The following is a 15,354-nucleotide window of genomic DNA, read 5'->3' as shown; positions in this document are numbered from 1 at the left end:
AACAGAACACCCTAAAGGTCTAAATGAAAAACTTTTACTAGGTTGTTTCTTATATAATTTGTTGTGTTTAAAACAGACAGAGTATACCACTTTAGAGTGAAATTAGTTTATTTTTTAGAGCAATGTATTGATGATGTGACAAATGAATGATTAATGCCTCTTTTTTGAGTGACACTGTGTATACTTCGGTATTTAAAAATGTGTTTTGCAGTTTTTACAAATGTGTAAGTCTTGAATGAAATCTGAGTGTCTTTATGAAGGGGTACTGAGGGACTCGCACAGACAAAGGTTTTAAAGCTGGTGCTTTACTGCAAAAAAATGAGGATCGTTCTATGTATTTTTCTTTTTCTTTATATGCATTTTCTGTTTTATGGTGACCCTCTTGTTAAAAAAAGTGACGGTCTTATTTTGTTGTTACCCGGACCGCTCTGTGCGTGGCACCAAGGTCCCTTTATAAGTGACACAAAAACAGTGTGTTGTCATTATACGCTGAAGAAGGCCTCTGGGCCGAAACGTCCGGTTTGACGCTGCTGCTGGGGAGCTATGACCTAAATAAATAAGAGCCTAAAAGGACTTAAGTGAGTGCTGGTATTCCTTTCTATGAACTTTATCCGCCTGAACCGTGCACCCTACATTGGTACTTCGAAAACTCGTCTCATGAGTGCTTGCTTCCTTCCTTTTCAAGTCAAACTTCTGAAAACACATGTGACATTAGCCTGGTAAACACCCCCTCCCTCCGGAAATCTCATGCATTGCATTGCATTTGGTTTCAGGAAGGAGGGTCTGGGATTGCTCACAGAGTAAAGCTGCCCGAACCGCTGCGCATACGAACCAATCAGCGGCTGCTAGGGGCGGGATCATCCAATCACCTGCCTAGTAACTTGAAAAAATGAAACTCCGTCTGTCATCGATTCTGCGCCCGAAGTCTCAGATGCAAGTACGCTGTGAAACAAAATGTGTGTCGCAAGCTTCTTCCATTTGACGGAGTGAGGTTAATGTGACATGACAGTGCTTTTAATATCCCAGAAGTCCTGTTACATACATTCTTCTTTAGGAAATAGATCCTGCATAAATGTCCTTTATGGTCACGTGACTCTTGTAGGTGACAGCAGAACACTGTTGTGCTTTGGAAAACATACGTATAATTCATCTACAATAAGTAGGTCAATCTGAGATTTAGACACACTTTTCCGGAACCGATTTTATCACCCTGTCAGAGCTGGTATGTGGACTTCACGTCTGAGAACCACTAGTATTTTAATTGTATAGCAAACGTTTTAAGGACCACCATAACTCTGAGAGGGTACAAATGGAACCAAATGGACCCGTAAATGGACCCTGAGAGTACTCTTAGAGTTACAGACCTGTAAGGGTCCATTTGGAACCCCCTATAGGAATGGGACCGTTACGAGGGAATCGTTATGGAAGCGGAATCGTTAAAATCCTAAAGGATCCCAACCCTAGTCATCACAACACACTGGGCCAGGGTCTGTCAACTCTCTCCATCACCATGGTAACCAGAGAAGCAGATGACATCTCCTTAAATGGGGTGTGATGCCCCCCCCACAATCACAGTCCCTCTCAGTAACCTAATGAACCCTGGGACAATCCTTGCCCGAAATGAGAGGGTACGTAAGGCCAGAGAGCCCTACGCTTTTTCTCATGTTCACCAAAGGATACTCATGAATATGGAACCAAATGGACCCGTAAATCAGGTAAAGCACCTTAGCTTTACCTGATGAGCCTCTCATAAAGCCTCTGGACAAACCAAGTGCTGGTGGATCATGGTCTGCATACAGTCCATGTCCATCAGAGCTTGGTGTGTAGGCCTACTCCCTTGCATACAGTACCAGTATGTAGTATGCTGCAGTACCCCTTCTGGACCAGGAGAGGGCGCAGTGAAGCCTGCTGGTATAGGCTCTGCTAACTAGTGATGAGCGGGTCGACCCGTAACCCGCGGCGCGGGTAGGTCGAGTCAGGATTTCAGAGAAAATTATGCGGGCTGAGGGTGAGCGGGTCAGCCGCTCTCCACGAAAAAAAGAAAAAAAAACCCTATTTTGAACAACATGCTTGTTTATTCAGCCCATGACAATGTTGTGCTACTGTAGACATTTAAAGGGACTTTGGGTACTTAAAAGAGCGCTATATAATATATATATATATTCCCACCGCGGGTCGCGGGCGGGTTGAGCCATAGATTTATATATGGGTTTGCGGGGCGGGTTGAGGCGGGTCGCGTTCCGTCGCGGGTTGGGGCGGGGCGGGTCATGAAAAAACCCGACCCGCACATCACTACTGCTAACTCTTCAGATAGCAGAGGTAACAGGCTCACGGCCTTCAGCTCTTCTGTCCATCCACACCACATTGCTGTGGTCTTAAAGACCTCTCAGTGGTCATTGTGTCAGTGTGCAGGTTAAATAGGATGCCAAAGCTCTATGCTACTGCGCTCTGATCCAGAACCTCAGCCTCAGTACAACAGACACGGCTAGAACACACAATAAATAGTATATACAGTATAACCTGCCCCTGTGACATCATTACCTGACCTGCTGCAGACACCCTGCCTCCCCCGCTCACAGCCTAGACCAAGGGTTCCCAAACTTTTCAGGCTGTGACCCCCCAAAATAATCATATTTGAACTGGGGACCCCCCACCCTGACAAGCACGTGGAATTGTAGGAGTTGAGGCATTACATTTAGTTTGACTCATTTCCACAGATAAATATTCGGCACAATGTGTGTCTCTTTCTTACGTAATATTTGACAATTTGGCCAATTTGGTTTTTAAAAGGTTTTAAAAGTCCTTAAATTGTAACTTGTAAAGAAGTGTGCAGATACCCTGTGTTTACACGTACAGTATACTATGTGTTGGTTTGTTTACTGTTGAGTGAGAAAACAATATTGCACATTAAGCTAATCATCTGTGGACCCCCCCGGTCCCCCCAAAATAATTTGGGGACCCCCCTGTGGGTCCCGACCCCCAGTTTGGGAACCACTGACCTAGACCATACCCGGCTGCCACATACATCACATCTTTAAATAACTATACAGAATGACTGACACAGCAGACAAACATGACACTATCTACTGGCTAGCTGAACCCATTCATTTCCACTAGCATTGCAACAAAATGCTTCAAGTGGATATTTCTCAGTAACTATAGAGATGATTTAATGGTTTTCAACTATTTGTGTGATAGGGTCTTTATTTTTGTAATTTTACATTAACCACTTGAACCCTCGCATGATCGCATCCATATTCTGGGGGGAAAATAGCAGATCTATAAGCTCACAACGCGTCTGTGACACAAGAGGTTTGATGTAGAGGGAAAAAAGAGCAGAGCAAGTACTGTGCCAAAGGTCAAGTTTACAAAGTATTGAGGGTTGAAGTGGTTAAATGTCTGAAAACACACATTTAACATGAATCCAATATGTAGTGGGGGTCCCTGCTTCATCTCTCTCTCAGCTAAGGGGTCCTTGGGCCTGAAAAACGTTGAAGACCCCTGCCTTAAAATATTATAATATTTGGTGTGTTATGTTATGTTGGACTTTGATGAACCTGCTGTGACATTTCCCCCCGAAATGTTTTAATGTTTTTTTTTTCTTTTTAGGGCAGAAACACTTTTATGTGAGTGATTTTGTTACGTGTGCAACATTTGATGGAATTAAATCGTGCGAGTTCCAAGTTGTGTTTGAACTCTTCAATGATGTTTGTTTTTACATTGATTATAATATGTACAGGATCATGTTCAGTGATTATTGCAAGATAAACCCCAACACACAGTGACACAGGACCGATGGACAGGACATTTACACTAAATATGTATTTTAAAATCGATGTATTAGCTTCTGCTCAGTGCTTCCTTAGCAACATAAACAGAGTCAGGACTGTGGTCTCTGAGATGTTGCAACAGTCTGATCCAACAGGTTTCATTTCCATTTTTAATGAACGCTACAGGCCAAAATATCAAATGACAGATGTCATGCCCCCTTGACAAATCATCCTCTTGGACAAATGTGAAGACAGAACAGATTGTGTTCCCCAGTCAACTGAAAGACATGAACATTTAACAACACAACAATCTTATGTTATGTGCTAACTTACACAACACAGGCTTGATCACTGGGACACATTCATTGTTAGAAAAAAAGTCTTCATGTTTTATTAGATACAAATTACAATGGTGTAGGCTACACACTTATGAGTGTAATTTGAAGGATTAGTGTTTGTGTGAGTGTTGATAAAATGTGAAGCTGTGTCTCAAGCACACATTTATCTAGCTATATGACTTGGATAAACTGACATCCATGCTTCACAACAGCAGTGTGTTGAGAGAGGAGGACAACACAACACAACACAACACAACACAACACAACATCCTCTCTCAACACACTGTGTTGTGGAACATGGATGTCAGTTTATCCATTTCTCTCTTTTATCTCAAAGTGTAAACAGATGGAGGTGCTGCTGTCAGCTCAGTGCACACATCAAAGCAAAGGTCACATCAGGACACGTTATGTAGAATAAAATAGCCTAATGTATGTTCAGTATTTCAAAATCATTGTTTTTAGAGAGTTTGATAGCCTGTATTGTATTTTCACATAATTGTCTTCTTCACAGTTCTAAACAAGTGTTTTGTTTTTCCTTAGGCCTGTATTTACAGTCAGTGTCAGATGGGGCCAGTGACCAGGAGACCTTTACTACCTACCGGGAGCCCATTGGTAATGTACTGTGAGTACAAAGTCTGACCACTAGGGTCCCTGTGTTACTGGCAACACATTCTCACTTGGAACTCATCAAATATGGCAGCTTGGTCACATGACCAGGCATCACCAATGACCTCTAGTCACTGGTGTGTTTTGATGCTGGCCCAGCGGTGATGCAATCCACTTCTATAGAAATCCCACAACATCATCATCTACACGCCCTTAGTAATACGATATACAAACAACCACAGCATCATATTTAAACACCCATGGTAGTATAATATAATTATGTATATTGAGTCAATTAATTCAGCATTTGTATTAGTAGCCTAGTAGTTGCAGGTTGCAGTAGTTGAAGCAAATTTCACTTGTTATGCAGGGCGTGCAGGCATTGAGCGACAGAATGCTATGAGATCCTATCACTGAACTAAGTTAAACTAAACAGCACTGAGGGAGAACTTGGCCTCAAATGCACTATAACTCACTTCCTAATAAGCTCTGTTCAGGCAGTTCAGTTACAAATGCAACATTTTGATTGGCTGAAGACAGTTCCTCTGTTCACTGGGCTGGACTGCATGAGGAAACGAAACAGGCAGCGTTCCCCATAGACTGAAGTCTCACCCAGACAGGAGTGGCTGACATAGTACCTCGGGTTGGGGCACCGCTTCCATCCAAGTAAACACGTAGAGAGAGTATCGGTGGTGTCAGAAAGTGACGCCCAGGAATGTGACCATGAGTTTGTATTGAGTTTGTATTTGATGAGTTGGAAGTGAGAATGTGTTGTCTCTGACCTTTTATAGGTACAATTCCTTGAATAATCACACAATTCAAGCTCTCAACATCAAACCTTCCAGAAAATTGGAACTATGATATTGTGTATGTAGATTTGTCTCTGGCACTTGATATAAATCATTCAAATGATGCAGATCAGATGTGTTTGTGTATGCTGTTTGTGTGCAAGCATTCAATAAGTGTGTGTGTGTGTGTGTGTGTGTGTGTGTGTGTGTGTGTGTGTGTGTGTGTGTGTGTGTGTGTGTGTGTGTGTGTGTGTGTGTGTGTGTGTGCGCGTGTGTGTGCGCGCACAGAGACACACTGTGTGTGTATTTAAACGGTCTCTGCTTGACACACCCTGCTCAATCCGATTGCCATGGTGATCCTAAATAATTGGTTTATGTAATTTAGCAACAGATGTATAGAATACTTCACGCCACAAACAATAAATGCAGTTAGATTAACAAAAGATAACGACAAAAGAAAACTGTAAATGCTGTCTCCAGTGGCATAGCGCAAAATCGCGGGGCCCCGGCGCAAGGACAGGGGCCCCTGCAGACGATGATGGTGCTTGTAAATGCCACCCCCCCCCCCCCCCGCCCCCGCGGTGCATCGCTTGCTGCCCCTCCACTACGCCACTGGCTGCCTCATCACAAGCTACATAACATTTCAGTTACGTAAAGAAGGTGATGATGACTTATTTTGTATGTTTTATTTTCTTTATTTTATTATTTTACGTTTATTATGATTTTTTTAACGTATATTTTTATTGTGGTCACACTGACACAGCTTAAAGTACTATAATTTCACTGTCTGCAACATCTGTATTTTACATGCATGCAACAAAAAAACGGATTCATTCATGTTATAGTAATTCATTCATGACTTATTGTTTTGGAACTTTATTAACTTGTAAACTATGACGTGGAAGTGCATTCTCATATTACTTAACAATTGTAGTATTCCAATCAATTAACAGTTCTGCTGACCTAGTACCTGCTAAAACTCTGTTACGTATTTGAAGGATGTTGAATGTATATTCTCATGGGCTCATGTCCAGAATAAAACATGTACTCTCAATGTTTGAAGGGTTTATGTTTGTTGTCTTCCCTTTCCTGGCTCTCTCAACATGATCCTGTAAAAGAATAAATAAAGTGCTACTTACAATTTCAAGAAATGTTTAGAAATACTATCATATTTTTAATGATAAAACTTTTTTAAAAGCTTTGCGTTTGCTGTGTTTGGAAAGAAAATCATAATTGACGTGTTTCAGTATCTTTTTTTTTTTTTTTTTTTTTACATTTCTTAAATATCCTGAGGTCTGAATTATGACTACAACTCACTCAATCAAGTTATGAAATGGACGTAGAATTGCTGATTCCCAGGAAATGTCATGACAGCTCATTTTGATATGACACTGTTTATTTATTGTCACTCCAGTGGTTTTACGAGTGACGGTACTGTAGATATTGTTGAAGTTCATTATGTGTCAGGATCTGTCTCACACCCTGACATTATGTATGTAAACACTAGCCTTACCATGTAGGAGCTCTCAGAGGAAACAGTTTTCTGTGAAAAATGTGATGTGTCATACTGTATGACAGAAGAGCTGCAATGGAAGATGGCAATACTGTTTCTTGTATATTTCTCTTGAGGAGCAATTGTGTGTGCAGTCAGACCATGTATGCTAAACTGTTCTGGGGTCGGTTTTGTAACAAACCCAGGCTGCGCCACCCTGCTTTCTTCCACATGGCATGCAGCAACATGTCATCCTTCCTCATATCAAGGCACATCCATACAAACTGTTCTGGGGTCGGTGCTTTTGTTGTTGCTGTCAACGGAGCAGACAGAGAGGCCTGAGGGGTCACGTTAGATTCTCAGAATATTTTTTGTCTAGTGATTTTTAACTTTAACAACACTGACTGATATCTTCCCAAATGACCAAAAAACACGTTTTCACTGTTCTAAACAACAGGGTACAGAGTTAACATTTCAGTAGCCTATTAGTTCAGTTTTAACTTTCACTTTCAACACGAAAAGGAAGAGGATTGGTCTCTCTCTAGGCTGCACCTCCATTAATGTGTGTGTAGCATAGACTGAAGGTTGTGTGGTGTTCATATTGATTGATGGTGATTAGTTATCGATCATCATCATGAAGGATCGTCTTCTCAGAGCTTCATGGTTCGTCTGTCTGTTGACAGCAGCTGGACTCATCCTGACATCAGGTAGGAGAAGACACTTTAAAACATTTATAACATGGACACACCAGACTCTTCATGATGTTCATTTATTCTGTTTTTAATTGTTCTGATTTTGAGCGACCTGTGCCAGTCACAGGTGTGTGACTGGCACCTGAGCATGGGTCCAGCAACTTGATTGAGTTTGTGTATGCTCCAAGCAGCAATACTGCCCCCATGGAATACTGTAGTAGGATACCAATATGTTTAGCCTATCTGATGGTCAGTAGCATGGTCAGACAGTACGTCAGTATCATGATGGTATCATGGTCAGTATCATGGTCAGTATCTGGTCATAATCATGATGGTATCATGGTCAGTATCATGTCATAATCATGGTCAGTATCTGGTCATAATCATGATGGTATCATGGTCAGTATCATGTCATAATCATGGTCAGTATCTGGTCATAATCATGATGGTATCATGGTCAGTAACATGTCAGTGGCATGGTCAGTATCATGGTCAGTATGATGTCATAATCATGGTCAGTATCTGGTCATAATCATGATGGTATCATGGTCAGTAACATGTCAGTGGCATGGTCAGTATCATGGTCAGTATGATGTCATAATCATGGTCAGTATCTGGTCATAATCATGTTAGTATCATGGTCAGTTATGATGTCATAATCATGGTCAGTATCTGGTCATAATCATGATGGTATCATGGTCAGTATCCTGGTTGGTATCATTGTCAGTATTATATCACCCGATCTACTAGGAATCACAATTATTTCCTCTGTGTGTGTGTGTGTGTGTGTGTGTGTGTGTGTGTGTGTGTGTGTGTGTGTGTGTGTGTGTGTGTGTGTGTGTGTGTTTTCTCCATCTCCTGGATGAACATAATATAGTCTTTCCCATTAATTCCCTATTGACCGGGAACCTTTTATAGTTTTTATATGTTCACATGCCTAGTGGGGAGGAAATCATAAGGTATTCAGGCAATTGGATGAAAAACACTATTTATGATTCAGGAAAGTTGTAAATCGGTCAGAACACTGCAGGAAGGTTACGTATGTTTGTGAGCGGTGTGCGGTATGTGGTATTGTGTGTAAAAGACTAAATATGCCAAAAGCATGCAAGGACAATAACACTGAATGTCATGTTGACTGAAATAGGTTGTTCTTTTGGGACATTTAGTACTATGCAGTGTTAGAATATATAGACCTATGATTCAGTTTGAAAGTTGTCTAGTTTTATTGGATCATGCTACTTTTATACCAAACAATTAACACGAGGGAAAATACTGTATACATGAAAAAGGTCTGCAAACTGGTATTGCTACAAAAAATCTGCTGTATTTTTTATTGCTGTCGATAAAAATACAGCAGAGCTTTTGCAGCAATATCAGTGTGCAGACTTTATTTCTTCATGTGATACTGCTGTTTGTCCTGCGCCTGGGTCTCTCTCATGCAAAATACTTAATACACCTCAGTTCTGAGGTACACAATAATTACTGTAATTGTCTCAACCTTGCACTCGCTACAATGTGAAACTGTTTTCTTTAGTAATAGGCCTAGTCTTTTTTTTTTATAAAGCCTGAATTATTTTCAAATTGTGCATGGTTGTCTACTGAAATGAACATGACACATAATTTTACTTCTCCGTATGTATGGTTGGGTATTTGAAATTATGTATATGCTACTGTAGAGATTGTTGAGTTTTGATTCATTTTAGTTTAGTTTTAATATGGTATTTCTGTTTCTGCTGCTAAACCCTACATTTTATTTTTCTTCACACAGACCAACAAGATGTGAAATACATGCAACTCGATGGAGTCCTTGAATTGCTTCCAGCTACTAATTCTGTTACTGAACCCATCACTGGCATCCTGTGGAAACATGGCCCCAATAAGGTAGCAGAATGGTATAATAACTTAGGTCCTGATGTGGATTACTATGGGACATATAGAGACCGCACTGCATTGAATAAAGACACTGGAAAGTTGGTCATCAACAACATGACCAAAGAAGACAGTGGAATATATTCTGTGGAGATAAACGGTCGACTGCAGAACAAGACTCATAACATTAAAGTGATCAGTAAGTATGCATTGTGTCCTGTGAGGAACATGTTATAGTTATGTGTTGTACTTTTATCATAATATCTACATTTTGCAATACACATACAGTAGCCTATATCTAGTCCTCAGAAGAGAACAGGATTAATGGAAGGATGTTTTGTTATGAACATACTTTATTGATAATGCAAGAATTAAGGATGAGTGAATGTGTTAAATCAGTAGAATCAGTGAGGGTGATTCATTTAATGATGGTGATAGTCTTTGGCAGGCCGAAAACCGTGCGCGTGTGTGTGTGTGTGTGTGTGTGTGTGTGTGTGTGTGCTAATCTCTGGCACCGCTGGACCGATGGGCGTGAAACTGCACGCACACTCCCTGGAGAACAGAGCAGAACCTCTTCCATGCATTTTTCACATTGGCCTGTTATAGCGCCACCAGGAGGCTGATTTTTGCAGAAACACATATAAGCCCGTTTGAGCCAGATTACATTTCCCGCCATTTTGCTCTTTCTTCAAAACACACTTTTTGCTACTACTGCTACAGGTTTGTACCAAAACTCACACAAATAAGTACACATTATCTCTGGCGTCATGTGATCAAGATGTATGAGATCCCATTCCATTTGGCTATGACTGCCTTCCAAAGTTTGTGGGCCCCCAGCCTGGGGGAGACCTAACCTGACTCTGCCAGATGGGGGCGGTATTGAGTAACTAGTTTCTCAAGACAGCATAGAAACAAATGTGTGACGAAAGCTTCTTTGGATCTGGAAGCGTCAGGTTAGGGGAGACCTGTGCTCCGAGCACACTTTTCTAGTTCATATGCAGACGAGAGAGAGAGAGAGTGATTGAGTGAAAAATGTAAGAAAGATGGAAAGTGAAATAGATTAACATAGTCCATGTTACTTACTGTGATGCTGAAAATAATCAGCGGTGTCAGTCAAATTTTAACTAAAAGAGTGCAACTTTCGTCTTTTTTTTCTTATGCATTTCATTCTGCATGCCTATAAATTAAAACCAAAACCTTCCTGAAGTTGAACTTGTCTGGGAACATATTCTATTATCCCGACTCATTGCAGTTTGACTATGTTCAATAACAGTGCAGACACATGTGAGCAGAATCACATTCACCACCAACTGTTTGATGCTGGTGGGCGTGTCACTAAAATGCAAGCTGTGTGTAAATGTTTAATCCTCCTAGAATCACCGATGGTCTCCAACACCGTTCACCATGCTTTATGTAGTTGTTCTCTGTACAGATTCAGACAGATTGTATTAGTGTTCCTGGTGGGTTTAACAATAATAACAGCTTGTCATACAAAATGTAAGAATGGAACTTTGTGACAGATGGGTCACAGGTGGCAGCTGAAGGTAATATTAATTGTGGGTATATTTGATACCAGCATAAACAATTCCTGTACAGATAACTTAATGCTGGCACACAGACAGTGGCGGAAGAAGTACACAGACTTGTTTTACTTAAGTAGTAATAAGTTACACAATATAAAAAAAACTCTGTTACAAGTAAAAGTGATAATTTATTAAAAAATTACGTATTGGCATGAAAATAAACCTAAACGGATATTTCACTTTCAACCATGTTTGGCTAATTTCAACGTCTACTCAGGCTTATGTGAGCACTCCAGGCAGTTACTTTTGTCATTTATTTTTATATTGTTTATGGAAAGTTAAAAAAATATATATAAAAATGAATAAAATAAATGAAAAGAGTAATTGAAAATACATGGGCCCCTAAGAAGGACAATATCAGTCACCAGAACCAAGACAGAGTGTTTTCAATGAGTCTTACATTAAAATGTAGTTTGAAGTTACAATGGGGTTGTATAGGAAACCAGCTAACAGTAGGGCATTCACAAATACAGATTTTTGGTAGGCGATACCTTAAAGTAGTCGAATATTCGATTATGAATATTGAACTATTGAAAATTTTGAAAAATATCATATTTTTTTCATCCAATACAAACGAGCATTTATCATTAAAATGCATGTAGTGCGTTCTGATTGGTCTAAACCCACAGCAGCTGTTCCGTAGATAGCAGACCTACACATGAGCAACACCTCATGGATAGGCGCCTTGTGAGCTTCTAGATCTGCTAGGAGTATAGCTTAACCTGCTGCTCTACTCTGTAAAAATCAGAGCCACACGTCACAGCTCTGATTGAAAAGAAACGTAGCAAACTTATTCATTCAGTTTATTTAACTTGTTGTTAACTAGTTGTACGAACGCTTGTTTTCTATTGCTGTATTGTTTATTGGATCTTGTTTAGTCGATACACTTATTTGTTTTAGCTCATGCTCATTTGATTTAGCTATTTTTGTCTCATCTGTTTAAGGAAATAGGTGGCTGATATATTGCACTTTTACCTTAGCGCTAGGTATACTCTTGGTTGCTTGTTTTTGCAGAAAATGCACTAAAGACTTCTGGTGATTAGTAGTTTTCGTTCCCTACCTATGTTGAATACACTTATTGTAAGTCGCTTTGGATAAAAGCGTCTGCTAAATGACTGTAATGTAATGTAATGTAATGTAACTTGGAATAAGTCCGAAAATGATTGTTCAAGCCTATCCTATCTATGTTCAACAACAACCACAGTTATGTCCATCCTTCGGTCGTTACAAGGCTAAGATGCCTTATGATTACATGCTCTAACAGCAGGCTATGAAAACTAACTAAGTACTCACCTCTTCAGACTCCACCTCAGCCCCTAGCACTTGCCCTAGCCTTGATGGCCTTGCAGGCTTATGCAAAGGCTAAAATGTAACTTGGATAGCATGTTATGTAGACAGATGCCAGGTCATTGTTGACCTGCCATCCTATAGTGTATAGTTTCAATGTACAGGCTGATGACTTTTGTATTAGTTTATTTTTAGATTCTTGGTTTACTTTAATGTATTACTTTAATATTAGATTACTATTTCTATGCATTAATGCATTATCTTGTGTTGTCCTTGCTTACTGTAAATCGCTCTGGATTAAGAGCGTCTGCTAAATGCCTAAATTGTAAATTGTAAATAGTACTCAAGTGCTGTACTTAAGTAACATTTTCAGGTATTTTTTACTTTGGTGGAGTATTTCCAGTTTTCAGTAATTTTACTTCTAATCCACTACATCTCAGAGGCAAATATTGTACTTTTACTCCACTACAATTATTTGAAAACTTTAGTTACTAGTTACTTTGTAGATTTTGATTATTAGTACAATTAACCCCTAGATATTCAACTGGCGGCCCGCTTGCAAAATGAGGCCCGCAAGGACCTTTCTTGGCCCTGGAGCAATTTATTGATTTTCCAAAAAAAATAAATTCAATGTATTTATTTCTTTTTTGTTGGGGGGGGGGGGTTAGTGAAAGTTACAGGTATGGTGTGTGCGATATGAAATGTGAGTTTACCATAATCACAGTAATCCTTAATCATATTCCATCAAGGGCTTTTGGAGAGAAATGAGACAGACTGCAGAGGGGAGGGTGTGTGTGTGTGTGTGTGTGTGTGTGTGTGTGTGTGTGTGTGTGTGTGTGTGTGTGTGTGTGTGTGTGTGTGTGTGTGTGTGTGTGTGTGTGTGTGTGTGTGTGTGTGTGTGTGTGTGTGTGTGTGTGTGTGTGTGTGTGTGTGTGTGCGTGCGTGTCCTCTGAAACAATGTGGTTTATAGTGAGAACTTACTCCACTTGTTTATGTACTTTTAAACTGAAGATGATGGTCAATGTTGATGATAATTGATTTGAACTACTTTTGTGCAATGTAGCCTAATTAATTATTGGAAGCTGCTGTATTCCAGAATATTTGGGGACGATCCTCCACTCTGTCTGGTAGGAAATGTATTCCTACTACTGTAGATCTGCCATGCTGCATTATCATGCATAGTACATAATTGCCTCAGTTATCAAACTGCAAGATTTTTGATTGAAGAAAAAATATGAATTCAGATTATAGTTTTCCAGCTTGTGTTATTCTGTGAAACAACGTTTTGAAAAGGAAATCCAACAGCCTTCAGGTCTATGTCAGCTTGTCAACTTCTTGAAGTGTGCATGGTACTTTATTTCCCTGTGTTTAACTTAAGGCAGAATTGCAGTCTTACATGGTGGCTGTGCATCTGCCTCCAGGTTGGGGGGGGGGGTGCATTTGCACCAACAATTAAATGAAAAATAAATATTAACCATTTAACCGTTGGTATTATCTGGTTACAAATTTCTTAACAGTTACCGGTTAAACGGTTAACCATGAACTTTTTGTTACTTTTTTTGTTTACATAAGCATGTGGCCCCAAACCTCAATTCATTCAACAAGTTTGTCCCCCTGGTCTAATCTAGTTGAATACCCCTGCATTAACCACTTCAACCCTACTGTATATGCATTTCGGCCATTTGAAAATAGCAGATCTACAAGCTCACAATGCGACGCATTCTTGTGAGCTTGTAGGTCTATTTTCAAAAGATTTTTATACAATTCATACATTTGAAAACTTGTGAAATAGGACATTCTACATAATGAGTACTTTCTACTTTTCTACTTTAAGTACATTTTGATTCCAATATCTGTGTACTTTTACTCAGGTACATTTTGAATTCAGGACTTTCAGAACAGAGTATTTCTTCTACATTGCAGTATCGACACTTTTACTTAAGTAAAACATTTGAGTACTTTTACCACCACTGCTATGAATGCAAGATCAACTTCACTCCATTGCCAGTCGCAAAACTCTCGACCCGTTTTATTAAAGGGATAGTTCACCCCCAAAATGACTTTTTTTCTATTGATTAGTCCCCTTGACTGACTTGAATTCATGGATATTTTTTAGTTTTTGTCGCATTCCTAAGCCAATAATTTGATGACCGGCAGCGATTCCGGTAGGAGACACAAAGAGTCTCCTTTGTGTCTCCTACCGGAACCACTGCCTACCGGTCCGCTGGTCATCAAATTATTGGCTAGGAATGCGACAAAAAAATATATATACATGAATTCAAGTCTCCATGGGGTGACTAATCGATAGGAAAAAAGGGTGAACTATCCCTTTAATGACACATGTTTGCACCTTTGTTCGATAAGCATAAGATTGAATAAGAAACATGACATCAACGCAAGAGCTACTGTAGTGTCCTACCAAGCTGTGGATATACTCAACAGGAGCAGGGACTGCTACTGTACCCTAGACGTAACGACACGTCTCCAATCTAACTTGTTAAACAAACTACATTAATAAACTCCCCAATAGTAAGTAAAGTAAAGTATTTACACACTGTAGTTGTCACCATTGAGCGTAGAGCCATGTTTTTTTCTGCTTTAAAAAAAAGAAAATCTTCATGAGTGCTGCTGTTTCAGCTCCCTAGCTACATTGAGTGACGGCACAACGTCACGTACGGTATGAAATGATTTGACAATAATCAACCATCAATGCATTAGGAGAACTACCAACACCAGAGTTCACAGCTGCTTGTCTGCTGTAGAAAAGCCACTGCAAAAAAAAATAATCCCCCCCCAAAAATCTAAATGTTAAAAAAATATGTCGGAGAATAATCAACTTTGATGTATAGTGGTCAAATAGTGGTTTGATAGTCGAATATTCGACTATTCGAATATTCGACTATTCTGTGAATGCCCTAGCTAACAGTGA

At 39.8% G+C, this 15,354-nt stretch overlaps 1 long non-coding RNA gene and 1 pseudogene across 2 annotated transcripts in view; one reads left to right on the top strand and one right to left on the bottom strand.

Annotated features, from left to right (window-relative positions):
- LOC308080286 overlaps positions 1 to 15,354 on the bottom strand; it is a 408,660-nt gene that overhangs the window by 69,893 nt on the left and 323,413 nt on the right. The gene's annotated exons all lie outside the window — the stretch shown is intronic.
- Positions 7,568 to 15,354, top strand: part of LOC308080257 (NACHT, LRR and PYD domains-containing protein 3-like) — a 38,713-nt pseudogene continuing 30,926 nt past the window's right edge. Inside the window, exons 1-2 of the transcript XR_013935049.1 lie at positions 7,568 to 7,701; positions 9,455 to 9,754. The product of XR_013935049.1 is annotated as an NACHT, LRR and PYD domains-containing protein 3-like (transcript). The remainder of the gene's footprint in view (positions 7,702 to 9,454; positions 9,755 to 15,354) is intronic.

Source organism: Gymnoscopelus braueri, assembly GCF_963280865.1.
Source record: "Gymnoscopelus braueri genome assembly, chromosome: 24".
In the NCBI taxonomy this organism is placed as follows: Eukaryota; Metazoa; Chordata; class Actinopteri; order Myctophiformes; family Myctophidae; genus Gymnoscopelus; species Gymnoscopelus braueri.
The sequence above is the reverse complement of the archived record's forward strand: the minus strand, read 5'-3'. Positions and strand labels throughout refer to the sequence as shown.